The sequence below is a fragment of the Miniopterus natalensis genome, chromosome 17 (assembly GCF_054644295.1).
Source record: "Miniopterus natalensis isolate mMinNat1 chromosome 17, mMinNat1.hap1, whole genome shotgun sequence".
NCBI classification, from domain to species: Eukaryota; Metazoa; Chordata; class Mammalia; order Chiroptera; family Miniopteridae; genus Miniopterus; species Miniopterus natalensis.
Genome location: NC_142097.1, coordinates 409,309 through 424,668, shown reverse-complemented (window position 1 = coordinate 424,668; position 15,360 = coordinate 409,309). Strand labels below are relative to the sequence as shown.

At 51.0% G+C, this 15,360-nt stretch overlaps 1 long non-coding RNA gene across 5 annotated transcripts; it reads right to left on the bottom strand.

Moving 5' to 3' along the window:
- Positions 1 to 485: 485 nt before the first annotated feature.
- LOC107542221 (uncharacterized) lies at positions 486 to 15,359 on the bottom strand. 5 transcript variants are annotated; one of them, XR_001603691.2, is made up of 5 exons: positions 15,285 to 15,359; positions 4,366 to 4,536; positions 2,251 to 2,825; positions 936 to 1,633; positions 486 to 638 (listed from the first exon to the last, which is right to left on the bottom strand). It is a non-coding gene; the product is annotated as an uncharacterized LOC107542221 (long non-coding RNA). The 5 variants fall into 5 exon arrangements; XR_001603692.2 differs by having other exon boundaries at positions 486 to 1,041; positions 1,393 to 1,633; XR_001603688.2 differs by having other exon boundaries at positions 486 to 1,633.
- Between the last annotated feature and the right edge of the window lies 1 nt (position 15,360).

Sequence of the window (15,360 nt, the reverse complement as noted above, 5' to 3'; positions counted from 1 at the left end):
CAGGGTATAGTAATTATCTAGCCAGTTCCCTGTTGTTGAGCATGTAGGTCAATCTCCAATTTCCCATCACATGGGATTATGTTTATACATATCCACCTGCGTGATTATCTTCTGAGAAAAGTTACACCAGCAGCAACACCTACTGAGTGTCCCTTCCAGGCCAGGTGCTGTGTAGAGTGCTCCGTGTGCATGACTTCGTTAATCCTCGCACCCACCCTGAGAAGCAGGGGTCATACAAATGAGGGGCTGGGCTTTGGAGAGACTGAGAACTGTCCTAAGTTCTCCTTGGTGGTGGATCATGGAGCCGGGATTCCAACCGGGGTGAGGTTAAATCCAGAGTCTGACGTCTGGGTGGAGGACAAGCCCCTGTGGCGGCCCTGACAGGGGCCTCCTGAAGGGGTGGGCGGGCATCCTCCCCAGAAGACCTGGAGGCCTTTGGAGATCATCGGGAGTAGATCGAGGGCTGAACCTACGTCACAGAGAGACAGGCAGGGTATCAGACAACAGGGAGCAGTGTGGGTGTGGCAAAGTGGGGATTAACCGCCTGTCCAAAGGGGGGGCTGCTGCTCACTCCAGCTGACTGTTCCATATTGGAGACCTGTTCTGGGTTCTCTGAACAGGAGCTATTTCAATAGGAGCTGGAAATAAAAGAATAAAGTGAGGTCTTCTGATATTGAAGTGATGGCAACTGATTAAAAAACACAATTATGTGTGTCTGCCACTAACTCTTCAATGGTTAGGGGAGAGAGAGGATCTGGCAAACTGTTAACAGTTGATGGGTCCAGATAAAGTTCATATGCATATTCATGGCAGGGTTTGGGCCATTTTTCTGGAGATCTAAATTTTTTCAAAATAAAAACTGAGGGAAAAAGAGATAAAATGAAACTGATTCAAAAAAATTTAGCCTATACGACATTTTGGAGCTGGTTGGGTACCTGAATGTGGACCATGTATTAGATGTCTGGAATTACTGCTTTTTTCTTCGGTAGGATAACTGTATCATGCTTACAAGGAGAAAGTCTTGTTCTCAGGCGATACATGCTGAAGGGTTAGGAGCAAAAGATTATGATGTCAGTAACTTACCTTAAACGATTCAGAAAACAATATATGTCTACATGGGGAGAGAGAGAAGCAGAGCGAGCGAGCAGAGGGGTCAAGTGTGGACGATGGCCGTCCCAGGCTTCAGTTGCTTATGTGCTTGAAATTTTTCATAATAAAAACTGGGGAAAGGGGTAGGGAGAAAGCAATCATGGGGTAAAACGAAATGTATGTCGGGGCTAGAAATGGCTCCGAGTTTGCCAGCTGTCATTTAGCCCAATTCACTCCCACTGCAAGATAGGGAAACTGAGGCCCAAAGCAAAGGAGAGCGTGCCCCTTTTCCCACTGGTTTACCTTCCGAATTTGTTCTCTTCACCCAGTGTGAGTGGGTGTTTGGGCTGGTGGGGATGAGACCGTAGTTAGCACTTGCCCCCTTTGGTTCCCCTCTTTCCTCACAGAGCTCAGTGAGGGCGGTTCTATTACAGGTCACATTACAGAGCTGGAGACTGAGGCCCAGAGAGGAGAAATGGGCTGAGCTGCACATCGAGTGGGGAGTGAAGCTGGTCCTCTGGGCCTCTCTCCTTCCCTTCTGTATCTAGAATGAGAACATGGTTTTGGAGTCCACAGGGCCGGCTCTGCTGCTGGCTTTGCTATGTGAACCGGGGACTCACCTAACTTCTCTGAGGCTCCTGCCCCCTGCCCTGTACTCAGTCAGCACTATCACATGCCCCTCTGCCCTTGCAGCCCCTGAAATCTGAGCATCTCCAGCCACTGTACCCACCCAGGCAGCCCACAGGGCCCTAGGCCCTGCCTCCAACCCTCTCCCCAGCCCCAGCCCCACCTACCGGCTGCTCTCCCACAAGCCTCCCTGCAGGTCTGTGTCCCCTCCTGTTGGGGTTGCCGCCAGCCTTGGAGCCAGCGTGCCACCTTTCTGAGCCTCAGCTTCCTCTTCTGTAACAGCAGTAATGGCCCCAACTGTTTTGGGCTTTTTTTCTTAAACAGGCTTCCTTCGCCTTCCCCCAGCTTTAATAAGGTGTGATTTATATACAATAAAATTCACCCATTTAAATGTAAGTTTGATGATTTCCGACCAATGTATACAAATTTGTAATGATCACCACAAAATCCACCTAGAACCTTTCGTTTTACTTTCAAATTTCCTTTATGCCCCTTTGCAGTTAATTCCCCCTTCCCCCAGCAGCAACCACTGACCTGTTTTGTGTAACTGTGGTTTTGCCTTTTCCAGAATGGCACACAAATGGACTCGTACTGAATGCTGCCTTTTCAGTCTGGCTTCTTGGACTTGGCATAATGCACTTGAGACTTACCCACGTTGTTGCCTCTTTCTGTAGTTATTTCTTTTTTGTTGCTGAGAAGTATTCCACAGGTCAGTGTTCCACAATTGGTTTTTCAGATTCATAGACTTTCAAGTTCTTTGTTTTAGTTATAATGAGTAATTCTATAAATATTTGCATACAGGTTTTTTGGTGTGTTTTTTATTTCTCTTGGGAGGGGAAGGGCTGGGTTGTAGGTGGGTGTATATTTGATTTTATGAGACTAATAAGCTGCTTACCAGGGTGGTTGGCCATTTCGCATTACCACCAGCAATGTGAGAGTTCCAGCTTTTACATATCATGTCCCATGCTTGGAATTGTCAGTCTTTTTACTGTTAGCTCATTCTATAGGTGTGTAGTGGCCGCTCACCATGGTTTCCGTTTGCATTCCCCTAAAGACTAATGAAGATAAGCTCACTTGCCATCCAGGATCTTCTTCTTCTTCAAATATATCTTTATTGATTTCAGGGAGAGAGGGAGAGAGGGCGAGAGAGAGAGAGAAAGAGAAACATCAATGATGAGAGTCATTGACCGGCTGCCTTCTGCATGCACCCTGCTGGGGATCGGGCCTGCAACCCCGGCTTGTGCCCTGACCAGGAATCGAACCGTGATCTCCTGGATCCTAGGTCGATGCTCAACCACTGAGCCACTCCAGCCGGGCCGGATATCTTCTTTGGTGAGGTGTCTGTTAAGGTCTTTCGCACATTTAAAAAATTGGGTTATTTGTTTTCTTATGATTGAGTAGTAAAAATTCTTTGTATTCCAGGTATAAGCCTTTATCGGAGATGTGATTTGCAAATATTTTCTCTCCAAGTTGTTTTGAGAATTAAATAACATAATAAACACTCAGTGAGTGCTCTTATCATTATGATTCTTATTACTACTGTTATTTTATGACTCTGTTTTGTCATGTGGCTAGAAAAAGACCTCATGTCTCTCAGGCCAGAGCTCCCAGTGGCACCTGCCAGTGGAGGCTCCTTGGTGCCAAAAACCTGGCACTCGGGTCCTCTCTGTTGGAATTCCGAGGGAGACTCAGCCTCCACTGGAGCCCAGGATATCTCCCTGTTGTTTGTTGTTTGTAACTGTCATTTATAAAAACCAGCCAGCTGGCTTCAGCTGCTTGGCTGGGCCCAGAGGACTCTTTGGAGACGCCCCCTCCACCCTGCCCACAGGACAAAACCACACCCCTCCCATCTCCCAGCCAACACGATGGCCCCTGACGCTGGTTGTGCACAGACATGTCCCCTCATTCGAACTTCACCACACACCCAGTGTCTGATTCCCATTTGTCAGATGAGACAACTGGGGCTTGAAGTCCTACAGCCCAGAGGGGTGGCACAGGTTTTCTTGCATAGACATTATCATTTGAGCATACCCTCATTCAGCAAATGTTCAGTTTGCACATATTGCCAGGCTGAGTAGAAAACAGCTGGAGGCACACGGTGACCATTTATTGAGCACCTAGTAGGTGCCAAGCACTGGGCTCTGCATGAAGTATCTCACTTGAGGGAGCAGCTCTTATGTCCCATTTTACAGGTGAGGAAACTGAGGCTTGGAGAGACCAAGTGACTCACTCAATAAATTAGTGGTAGAGCAGGATTTAAACCCAGGCATGCTGTCCTCTCAGCCTGAGTGCTTGACTGTGGGCCCAGCTCATGGTCTCTGCCTCTTCCGTGATGCCTGCCCAGACTGTGTGGCCAGCAGTTCTGGCCACCCAGGCATGGCATGGTGCATCCTCACTGACCATCACAGCAGCCCAGTTTCAACCTCCATTCCCATCTCCCTTCAAATTCATTATGGCTCCCCATCTCTTCCCACCCTTATCCATGAGACAGTACTGCTTCTTGGACTACCCATCCCACTCCAGTATCACTCTATTATTTAAAATCTTCCCACTGGAAACAGGCTGACTCCGTCTGTTGGGGCTCCCTATGTGGAGGGTGACATGGCAAGATCTGTTTATATTAAGATGCCCTTTGCCCCAGCGACCTACCTTCTGGGACTGTCTTCCTCACACGTGTCACAAGTGTGGTAAATGATGTTTGCAGGAGGATATGCATTGTAAATGCAAAAGCCTGGAAGGCCTACCAGCAGGGGACCAGCTAAATGCATTGTGGGAGTCATTTGGTGGATTCTCTGTGGATGTGTAAAGGAAGCAGCTGCTCTGTAAAGGAAACAGAAGGACACAGGATCTAAGGGGGATGGTGAGTCGCCCTTCCCTTGTGTGTTTGGGTGAGACTGAACACCCCTGAGGGAAGGGCAGGCTGAAGCTTATCTTTCAGGGGAGCCCACATATCCAGTTCAAGACCCTAGCAGGCCACTGAGTTGGCCCAGATCCGGAGGCCTCCTTCTGCCCCAGGCCTCAGGAGTGGGCTGCTTTCACAGCATCAGGCACACTCTACTCCTCACCCTGACTCTTTAAAGTGAGTACCATTCAAACCTTCACTTTACAGAGAAGGAAACTGAGGCTCAGAGCAGTTCTGAAATCCCATAATTCACTTGGTGTCACACTCTAGTAAACAGAGGAGCCAGAATTCAACCCAGAGGTTCTTAGTAGCCTGTTGTGGGATACTGGTATTCCACCCCCCAGGAGGCCCTGCAGCCTGGAGGTGCCTTCCTCTTGCACTGGATGACTGGGAAGCCAAAGATGCACCAGGCCTGGGCCTTTGGGCTCCCTACCCAGTGTGATGATGGCAGCACAGAGTTTTGGGGAGTCCAGAGAAAGCAATTGTAATTCCCCCTGCAGCAGGGGCTTCCTGGAGAGGTGGCTGGCACTCAGCCTAGAAAGATGAAGTACCCATCAAGCTCTTCAACTTAACATGTTCCCCACCGTGCTCACTATCTGCTCCCCACAGTTACTGCCTGCCTGGTTTTATCTTTGTAATTGGCATCCTTCTCCTGAGCTCGGAGGCTCCAAGCCTCCCCATTACTCTGGCCTCCTCCCTTGGCTTCCACCCTTTCCCACCATCCACTGAGGCTCTGAATCTTTTTCAGATCCTGTCCCCACCTTCCATCTCCACACTTGTCCCATCTGGACTTGCTCCAGCCTCCTCACTGGAGAAGATCCCTGCCCTAAGGGGCATGCACACACTGGAAAGTGTGGTAGGTGGCTCTGTGAATGGTCACTGTCTGCAATAGATTGCAGAAGGGACGTGGAGGTTTTAAATAATGGCTGCCTGTTCTCTGCCATTCCTCCCATTTCCAGGTGGGGTCTATGTTGCCTTCCCTTTAAACTGTGTGGGCTGCTTCAACCAACAGAGTAAGGCAGAGTGACAAAGGGTGGCTTCTAACATTTTATCAGCTAAAGGGTCAGCCTCCTTCTGCCTGGTTCTCTTAGGCCACCTGTGCTTGGTGTCCATCTGCCATGCAGTGAGGAACGCAGGGGCTACGTGCAGATGTCCAGTCCACAGGCCCAGCCAGGCCCAGCCTGCAGTCCTCCAGGCCCAGGTGCTGACGTGGGACAGAGGCAGAACACCCCTGCTATGTCCTGAGCATCGCAACACTCGGGTTTTTGCACTACTGAGTTTGGGAGAAGGGGCTGTAACCCAGCAGGAGGTAAGTAGACGGGGATTTTGTGACTTTGCCCACCTGTGATCATCATTCCTTTCTCAACACATGTCTGCTGCAACCTGTGAAGGGCTGGCTCAGAACTCGGCCCAGGGTCAAACCCTAGAGCCACTGTTTACCTCTCTCTAGTGAAACAATGGGGCTGGATTAGAACCAGAGAACATTGGCTGTGACCCTCTGCTTCCTCCAAACCACTATACACACCCAGCCCCTGACCACTGGAGTCTGGAGCCTTGAGTCACTAGATGGTATCAAGTCCCATGAGGATCTCAGTTTGGGTAATCCAGGAAGGCTGAATGTAAGAGGCAGGATATAAATTGTAAAGAACAGGCAAAGTTAAAAATAACCATGGCAGGCCTTGGCCAGGTAGCTCAGTCAATTAGTGTTGTCCCAATACACCAAGATTGTGAGTTCGATCCCCAGTCAGGGCACATACAAGAAGCAACCAATGGATGCATAAGTAAGTGGTAAAGCAAATCGATATTTCTCTCTTTTTCTCCCTCTTCCAAACAAAAACAAAAACAAAAAAAACCAATAAAAAATAACCATGGGTTTAATTTTTATTAAAATATTAAATTAACATTAATTGTGTTAATGAACTTTCTTAACATTAAAATAGTATATATTTAGTATATATTAAACATAACACATGGGTCTTACAGAAATATTTGACAGAAAAAGCATAAAGAAGATAAACACATTTCTTGTAATATCAATGCCCAGAAACCACATTGCTGACCTATTGGAGTCTTTCCTACATTTCTACTCTAGATCTTGGATCAAGCTGCAACTTTTAGCAAACTTTCCCAATGGCTCAAAGCAGAGACCAGATGGTAGAAAGAAGAGTTCCCATTAGTTGCAGATGAGGTCGTTTGCTGCATGTGGCCCCTGAGGAGTGTGCTGGCTTGTGCCCTTCTTCTGGCCCCCTGCACAGCCCCCAAGGACCAGGTCATCCCAGCAGTTCCCCCTGCCATAGCCCAAATTCTGTCATTCACAGGGCAGCCCTGTGGGACACACTTCTGAGTGTGCAATACAGAGCACCCTTCCTGCCATTTCTTGGCTCAGTGATCCTCAAGCACAATGACCTCTGCTAACTTAAAAATGGAAGAGCCTTTGAAAGTGAGAGTCAACAAGCATTTACTGAGATCAATAAGAATAGCCACTGGGGATGAGGATGCTCTGATTCAGGCAGAATCTACAATTAATATTCTGATTAGGTGACAAAGGCAACGGGCATTTATGAGAAAGGACAGGACAATTACATCAGTGGAAGACATTTCTGATGGTGCAGATAACATAACACAGTGCTGTTAATTCTCAACAATGTTTTTAATTTTTGGTCCAGTAGTCATCATAACTGCTTTCTTGTTATCTTTGCAAACAGTTCTTTGGGACACAGTGTTTCCCTAGGCCCAGTGCAAAGGTTATTTTGCTGTTTTAACATTGCAAGGTTTGAGGCGTAAGTCATGCAAGGCACTTTCTCTGTCATAGCGGCTCTTGCTCCATTTTAAAGTGACTCCTTTTATATTATTGGAAATCTATGCTTAGGAGGGCAAAGGAAGCCACTTGTCTAAGTGAGCCTGGGACACCATGACCACCTGCCCAACAGATGTCATGTCAGTCTGAGTGTGGGCACTAGGGGAGGAAATTAATTCCTTCACTGGTGGCTTCAAGTGTCCCCAGCAACCTGCCTTCCCCAGGGGACACATTTTTCTTTCTACCCAAGAATATTTGCAGTTCCCCAAGATCAACCTCTTCAGCACCACAAAGGGTCTGGAAACAGAACATTTGGGAGGATGGGATGGCTGGGCCTTTGTGGAGCAGGCTGGGGGTAGCAGTGCCCTCGGCCAGCTGGTCCCAAAGAGCTTTCTTTTGAGGAGACACAGCCTCTTTGCTCAGGGAGGTGGGAAATAGTGAAAAAAAAAAAAATCGATATAAACAACAAGTGTTGGTGAGGGTGTGGAGAAAAGGGAAACCTCTAGCACTATTGGTGGGAATGCAGACGGGTGCAGCCACTGTGGAAAACAGTATGGAGGTTCCTCAAAAAATAAAAAATGGAGCTGCCTTTTCACCCAGTGATTCTACTTCTGGGTATTTATCTGAAGAAACCCAAAACACTAATTTGAAAAATACTGTATATGCACCCCTATGTTCACTGCAGCGTTATTTGCAATAGCCAAGATATGGAAGCAACCCGTGCTCATCAATAGAGAAGTGGATACAAACGAATGAAATCTTACCATTTGCTACAGCATGGATGGAGGGTCCCAAAGGAGCAGAGCACCCGTTCTACAAGCACAGAGAAGTTTGAAGAAAGGAATGCTCCCCAGTCCTCACTGAAAACCCCCGTTTGTTTTGTCTGCAGTATTGGACCTAGAGGATGTTATGCTAAATGAAATAATTTAGACAGAGAAAGACGGATACCATATGATTTCACTTATATGTGGAATATAAAGAGCAAAATAAACAAAATTGAAACAGACTCACAGACAGGGAGAACAGGCTGATGACTGACAGAGGGGAGGCGGGTGGGGGCTGGGTGAAAATGGTGAAGGGATTAAGAAGTACAATTTGGTAGTCACAGGAAGTACAGTCAATAATATTCTAATATTTATGTATGGTGCCAGGTGGGTACTAGAAGTATCGAGGGAACACTTTGTACAGGATACGATTGTCTAACCACTATGCTGTACACCTGAAACTAAAACAAAATACTGTTAAATGTAGGCTGTAATTAAAAAATAAAAAAATTAAAAATCGATAGTTTCTGCTAAAAAGTGTTGTGACAGTGCTCTGCAAGGTACCCTCTGATCCGGGGCTTACTTCCATCCACGTGGCTGCACGGCTCCAGCTGTCTCCCCGGCAGACCCCTCGGCCAGGGCCCGGGCGCGGAGGCTGCGCCCCAGCCCAGCGCAGGCCCCGCCCCGCCCCGCCCCGCCCCGCGGGTGGGCACGTGCGCTCCCCGCCCGCCCCTAGCGGGGGAGGGGGGCGCAGGGCCGGGGCGGGCCCACCGTGCCCGCGGCCCTGGGGACCCGCCCGTGCTCTTTCCCTGGGTCGTGCGGGCCCGGAGCGCCCCGAGGGACCGAAGGTCCTCTGCAATGTCCCCTTCCCGTCTTTCGCAGCTCGGCCCCCGACCCCGCCCGCGCCACGCCCGCCTGGGCACACCAGCCTTTTAGTCTCTCCTTGGCCTTCCCTTTTATTGCTATGAAGCAACACTCGCTCGGAGTAACGGCCAAAGGCGCCACACGGCTCCCGACAGCGGCGAGAACAGCGGCGCCGCCCCGCCCCGCGCGTCCTTCCCTCCCGGCCCGGGCGCCCTGCTCCGCGCGGGGAGACGCAGCCCCTTCCCCAGGCCCCGCCCCGCGCGTCCTTCCCTCCCGCCCCGGGCGCCCTGCTCCGCGCGGGGAGACGCAGCCCCTTCCCCAGGCCCCGCCGGGCCGGCGCTCGCAGCCTCGCGCTTACGGCGCTGCTGGCCCGGCTGCGCTGTGCATACTCTCCACCGCAGGAGTTACAAGTCGCCTGGTTTTCTCCCTGCATCCAGCTGGGCACCCCGGGTCCTTTCAACTGGAGCGTCGCGACGCCGGGCCCCGGGGGGCGGTGGGCCCGACTCCCGCTCCTGGCCGCCGGGCCCCGGGGGCGGTGGGCCCGACTCCCGCTCCTGGCCGCCGGCCGGCCCCCGCGCTCCCGCCTCCCCCAGACCCGCGGCCGCGAGCCTGTGCGCTGCCTACTGGCTCTGCCCCGCCCACTGGACTCCACCCTCTACTCTGCTAAATTGGTTGCCATTTTTGTACTTATGTTCCAGCTTTGACAGTTTTGTAGATTTCTCTTGTCCCTGTCATTGACCTTCCTGTTCTTTGTGCTGTTCTGAGGTTGTGCCTTCATGTTTTAAAATATTACTGTCATTTTAGTGGGGATTTGGGAGGGAAAGGAGACAAATATCCCCGCTCAGTTCATGGTTAACTAGAAGCCCCCCCTTCTGAGTACCTTCTGTGTGCCAGTCCCTACCCCCAGTTTCACATGGCTTTTGTCACCTAAGTCTGAGCTTAGAGGACACTTCTCCCAGGAAGGCCTCCTTAACCACCCTCATCTAATGGAGCCACCTGGTGCCTCTCTGCCACATCAGCCTTCTTGACATTTGTTCACAGCCCTTAGCTCTACTTGAGATTGTTTTATATGTTTACTTTCATTGATGTATTTGCCTTTCTCCCAGCCTCCCCCAGATTTGCCATGTGGGGGCAAGACCTTGTATGTCTGTTCTTCACTCTACCCTTAGCACCTCACACAGTGTCAGGCAAAACACATGCTCAAGAATTCATGCTGAATGGCCGGATGAATTTCAGCTCAGGATTTCTAAGAGACAAACTTCAGCATAACCTAAGGAAGAAGCTGGGGATGGCCAGAGTTTCCTGAAAATGGAAGACACTGCCAGTGAGAAGGTCAGACTCTCATCCTGGGAGAGCTATAAGCTTAGGCCGATACTGGGATGCGCCCAGGTCTTGGAGTTAGCCTGGTCCACATGCAGTTCTACCTCTCCTCTTCCTGGTCCTATGATCTTGGGCAACACTGAGGTCCTGAGTTCTATTAACAAGCATGAGCCTTCTAGTAAAATGACCGATATGTAGTAGGCTGTTCCAACAATCTGGGCTAAAAGCCTGATTTCATCCTTCTGGGCAGTGGGACCTGTGCAAGCTGCTTGAAGCCTTGGGCCTCAGTTTCCTCATCTGAGATGAAGGTATAACCACACTGGCCTCATCAGGTCATGTCAAGTCTCAGGCTTGGAGAGCAACAGATGGCAATCAATGCCTGTACCCACCTCCTGGGCAGGAAGTGCCACACGTGAGGACCAGAGTGGGGACAGCAGGCTCTGAGCTGTGGCTTCTGGGGTGCCCAGAGACCTGGGGCATCTGTGCAACTCTGCAGGATATGGGGCAGAACAGACCTGAGGGCTCCATCAGAAGCAAAGAGCTTGACATCTCTAGAAAGCAGCTTTATTTTGCTCAGAAGGGAAGCTTGTGTAGGAAAGGGCAGGGAAAACTGTCTCCATCTGACAGTTCGAATAATAGCTCTGTTATTACTAGTGGCCTCAAGACACCTCTCTGAGCCTCAGTTTTCCCATGTTTCTCACCTTGCTGGGGTGAAGTGAGCCTTCCCCCATTCTAGCTGTTCACTGAGCACCTGCTGTGTGCTGGGGAAACCTCAGTGACCAAAGCAAAGTCAACGCCCCCCTGTAGCTTGCATTGGAGTGAGTCCATGAGATGATGTGCTTTGAGGAATTAGCACATAGTAGATGCTCTAAAAATGGTACTTGCTGTTTTGCTAGTGGAGCTGTCTAATGTGTATGAATTCACCCTTTGATACTTGAGAGTGGTGACAATTTAAATAGAGCAGGTAAGCCCCACCCTCCCTTGTAGTTTTCTCCTTTGTGTGCTGTAACTTCAAAGCCTGACTCTGAATAAGAGGCTCCTGCTTCCCTCCAGCTCTTCAAGGGTAGCCTCTATGGTCCCAAAGCACTACCTCCAGCCAGCCTGATGCTGGGCCAGAAGCCCCAGCGCCTGCTTTGGAGTAGCACAGGTCTGATGGAGAGGCAGATGGGAATGCGGCCACTGGCAGAGCTGGGGCTCCTGACGAGGGGCTGGGTGGGGGTTCCAGGGAGAGTCTCTCCTCCTGGTTTCTAAGCTGGTCCCTTTTTTTTTTTTTTCTAAATCCTTACCCAAGGACATGTTCATTGACTTTTGGGGGGGGGCGGGGAGAAACATCGATTGGCTGCCTCCTGCACATGCCCCGACCAGGGCCAGGGATTGACATGTAACCGAGGTATGTGTCCTGACCAGGAACAGAACCTGCGACCTTTTGGTGTACGGGATAACACTCCAACCAACTAAGCCACACCAAGCGGGGCAAAGCTGGCCCTTCTTAAAGGGGTGGGAATGAGTAGGTGGAGAATGCAGGGAAGGGCATTCCCAGCTGTGGGAACAACCTTTGCAAAGAAAGGTCCAGGGAGGAGAGCTTGAGTTGGGAGTGGCTGGACTTGGGAGATGTCTGGGCAGTTCCCCACTTAGGGAGCTGTGGCAGGTTTTGGAGCTTGGCCAACCCTATTTTGGAAGGCTTTCTCAGGCTGCAGTGTGGAGAAACGGACCAGGAAGCACGGAGGAGGGGCAGAGAGGGTCGCTGATGCTGCCGAGCCCCCAAAACTGGCCACCAGAGGGCACAGTAGGTCAGCAGGCCGTGGGGACCTCTGTCAGTGTCAGGATGTGTGCGGGCACAGCTGTGCATGTGGATTGTGTCTGTGAATGTACCTGAGCCTGTGTGGCCACTCCACATGACTGTACGTGCTTGTGTACTTCATTTGTTCATGAGTATGTGCATGTGTATTTGGGGTATGTGGACTTAGGTTTAAAAGAAGTCAGGTGGGGTTGGGACTATGCAAAGATGTGTGAATGAGCAAGAGTGCACAGAGGCGAGAACAGGGGCCTCAACATCTCCCACAACTCCAGCTATACTGTTATTCCCCCATAAGCCATCCATCTCAGGGCATTTGCACATGCTGTTCCTCTGCCTGGCACGTGTTCCCCCAGACATCCTCATGACTCCTTCCTCAGGTCTAGGCTTATGTTACGTCCAGTGAGGTTTTTTCAGACCTCCCTCCTTAAAGTTACAGCTCCCACCCCAGACATACTCCATCCATGTCCCTTTCCCTCCTTTTCACCACAGTAATTATCATCCTCTGACAAAGACTGTAATTTCATTTAGGCATTTTGCTTGTCTCGCTCACCCACTGGACCATTGCCTCCCGAGGGCAGGGAGTTGTGTCTGTCTTGTTCAGTGTTGTGCCCTCGAGCTAGGCACACAGTAAGTGCTCCATAAATAGTTGTTGAAAGAATGAATGAGTTAGCTTCCCCGATCCTGGGTTCAGACCAGCCTCTTTCCAGCCCTCTGTCTCCCCAGGTCCTGCCTACCTCAGCTCACACCCACATCATGACTTGGTCATACCCCTTTCCACCTGTGCCTCAGTTTCCCTGAGTCTAGAGAGAGGGATGTTTGGGACTTTTCTTCTAGGAGTCAGGGTAAGAGGCAGCTGTTGTGAGACTGTCAAATGCCCTTCCTGGTTTTTGAGTGGTTGTGGAGTTCCCCAGCCTCACTGTGCTAATTACAGGCAGAGGGAGGCAGAGACATATTGCTGCAACTAGCTAGGGAGAGAAAAAAGAGCTCTCCATGGTACTCCCTACTGGCCCTCGTGTGTGGCCCTTTCACCCTACAACCCTTTCCAGGGAGACTCTTGCTTCTCTGCATGATAAGCTCCTACTGATCCTTAAAGGTCCAGTCTCAAAGTCACCTCTTCTGAGGAGCCTTCCCTGACCTCGCCCAGCTGAACCTGGCATCTTCCTGGGATTCTTGCTCATGCATCTGTTTATAGCACCCCACACAGAGTTTTGTAATTCTCGGGTTGTCTGTCAGGCTCCCTGACTAACCTTGTCAACATCTCCAACTGGAGGGCTTGTCTGAGTCATATGGGCGCCTGGGAGGCCAGCATAGGACTAGAGGCATTTCATCGATGTCTGTGGCATGCGTTGTCCTTCCTTTGTTTATTCCTCAAATATTTATTAGACACCTACTATGTGCTAGGCCCTGGGCTGTGTATCAGGAATGCAGCAGAGAATGAGTTGGCAAGATTCCTGCCCAGGAGGCGCCAATAGTCTAGAGGGAGAGACAGATTAAAAACATTCAAGAAAGGCACCGGTGGCACGAGTGTTGTGCAGAGAATTAAAACTGATCTGGGCATGACTGGGAAGGCCTCTTATGAGAGTTCATTTAAGAGGAATCCTACAGCATGAAAGGGAACCAGTCCCAGGAATTATGGTGAGAGGGTAGGGGGGAAAGATGTTCTAGGCAGAGAGAATAGCAAGGGTTGAGGCCGTGAGGCAGTACCAGCATTGGTATGTTCAAGGGGCAGCACTAAGACCCTGAACATAGCAAGAGCAGAAAGGGCAAGGGGGAACATGGGAGGAATGGAAGCCTGATTGGTTGGCAGGGGCTTGAACCCAGAAAACACACTGGGCCAAGCTTGCAGTCCTGGTAGGGAGGTAGTTGCTCCTGGGTGCCCATTTTCAGATGGAAAAGCAGCAGGTTCTGAGAGGAAATGACTAGCCCAAGGTCACATAGCCCATTTGGGCCACTCCAGACACCCAGGAGTGGTAAGGCCAGCATGGTTTCTTGTTCCTACAAGAAACACACTGGCCCACAGTGTGTTTACAAACATTTTCTGGGCATTTAGTGAATGCCAGGCCTTGATCCAGGCATTGCCAAGTCTGAGCTCATGAACCTATATCAGAGAGGCCTCATTGTCCCATGGGACAGGCACGGAGCTGTTCAGTGACTTCTAGTAAGTGGCAGAATTGACATTCGAACTTATACCTGTCTGAGTCCATTGCTCATGATTTCCACCCACTTCCTGGAAAGAGTAAGCAAGAGACACAGGAGAGAATAAAGATCATAAGGTCTCCCCCCCTTATCTTACCTGGTCCTCCCTATCACTGTATGGATGGGGGGGGGCCATACAGGGATCACCCGTTTTACAAATGGGCAAGCAGAGGTCAGCACCCATGCTCCAAGCATTTCTAGCAGATGGTGGAATCTGCTTCCATCACATGAGGTCCCTGGCAGGCCACACACTCATGCCTGCCCTGAGGCAAAGGGCTGACCACTTAACCTTTGCCAGGTGCTTGTAGCTTCCAATCTAGTCACCTGACCCCAGCACCAGATTGATCAGTGGTTTCTTAAATCTTAAGACTCCATGTGGGAGGAGAGGTGAGGATTGGCCCATCTGGCCATTACAGAGATAAGCAGACAGGTGTCAAGAGGGGAGGAGAGAACCAAAGGCCTAAGAGACAGCAAGGCTTGTCGGCTGGAGCAAAATACACTGAAATGCCATCTTCCTCCGAGACTGTCTCCCCATGTGTAGAATGGGGGACCGCAGCGACACAACTGTTAAAGACACACCTACTGGCCTGTCGCGTGGCCCCCCCAAGTTCCCCACGGCGCTCGGTGGGCGTTTAGAGCGGGCGCGGGCGGGCGCGGCTCTGCTAAGCCTTCCAGGGCACTCTCACTTCCCGGCGTCCTGGAAAGCCCGGCGCCGTTCTCACCAGAAGCGCGGGGAGGCAGGGCCCGTAGGGCCGCTCTTTCCGCGGCGAAGGCAGAGCTCAGGGGCTCCAGACTTGCCCAGGGGCACCCCGGGCGAGAATCTGAGCTCTGGGGAGTGCTTCTCCCCCTCCGCAGCACCCTCCTTCCCGCTCCCCGCGCCCTGGCCCGGCCACCCTAGGAGACCTGGAGGTTTTTCAGATTACGCACCTGGGGTGGGTCCGCAAAGCGCAACGTCGGGGCGCAGCGGGCTGGGGACCCGCCGGCGCCACGCCACGTGTCGGGA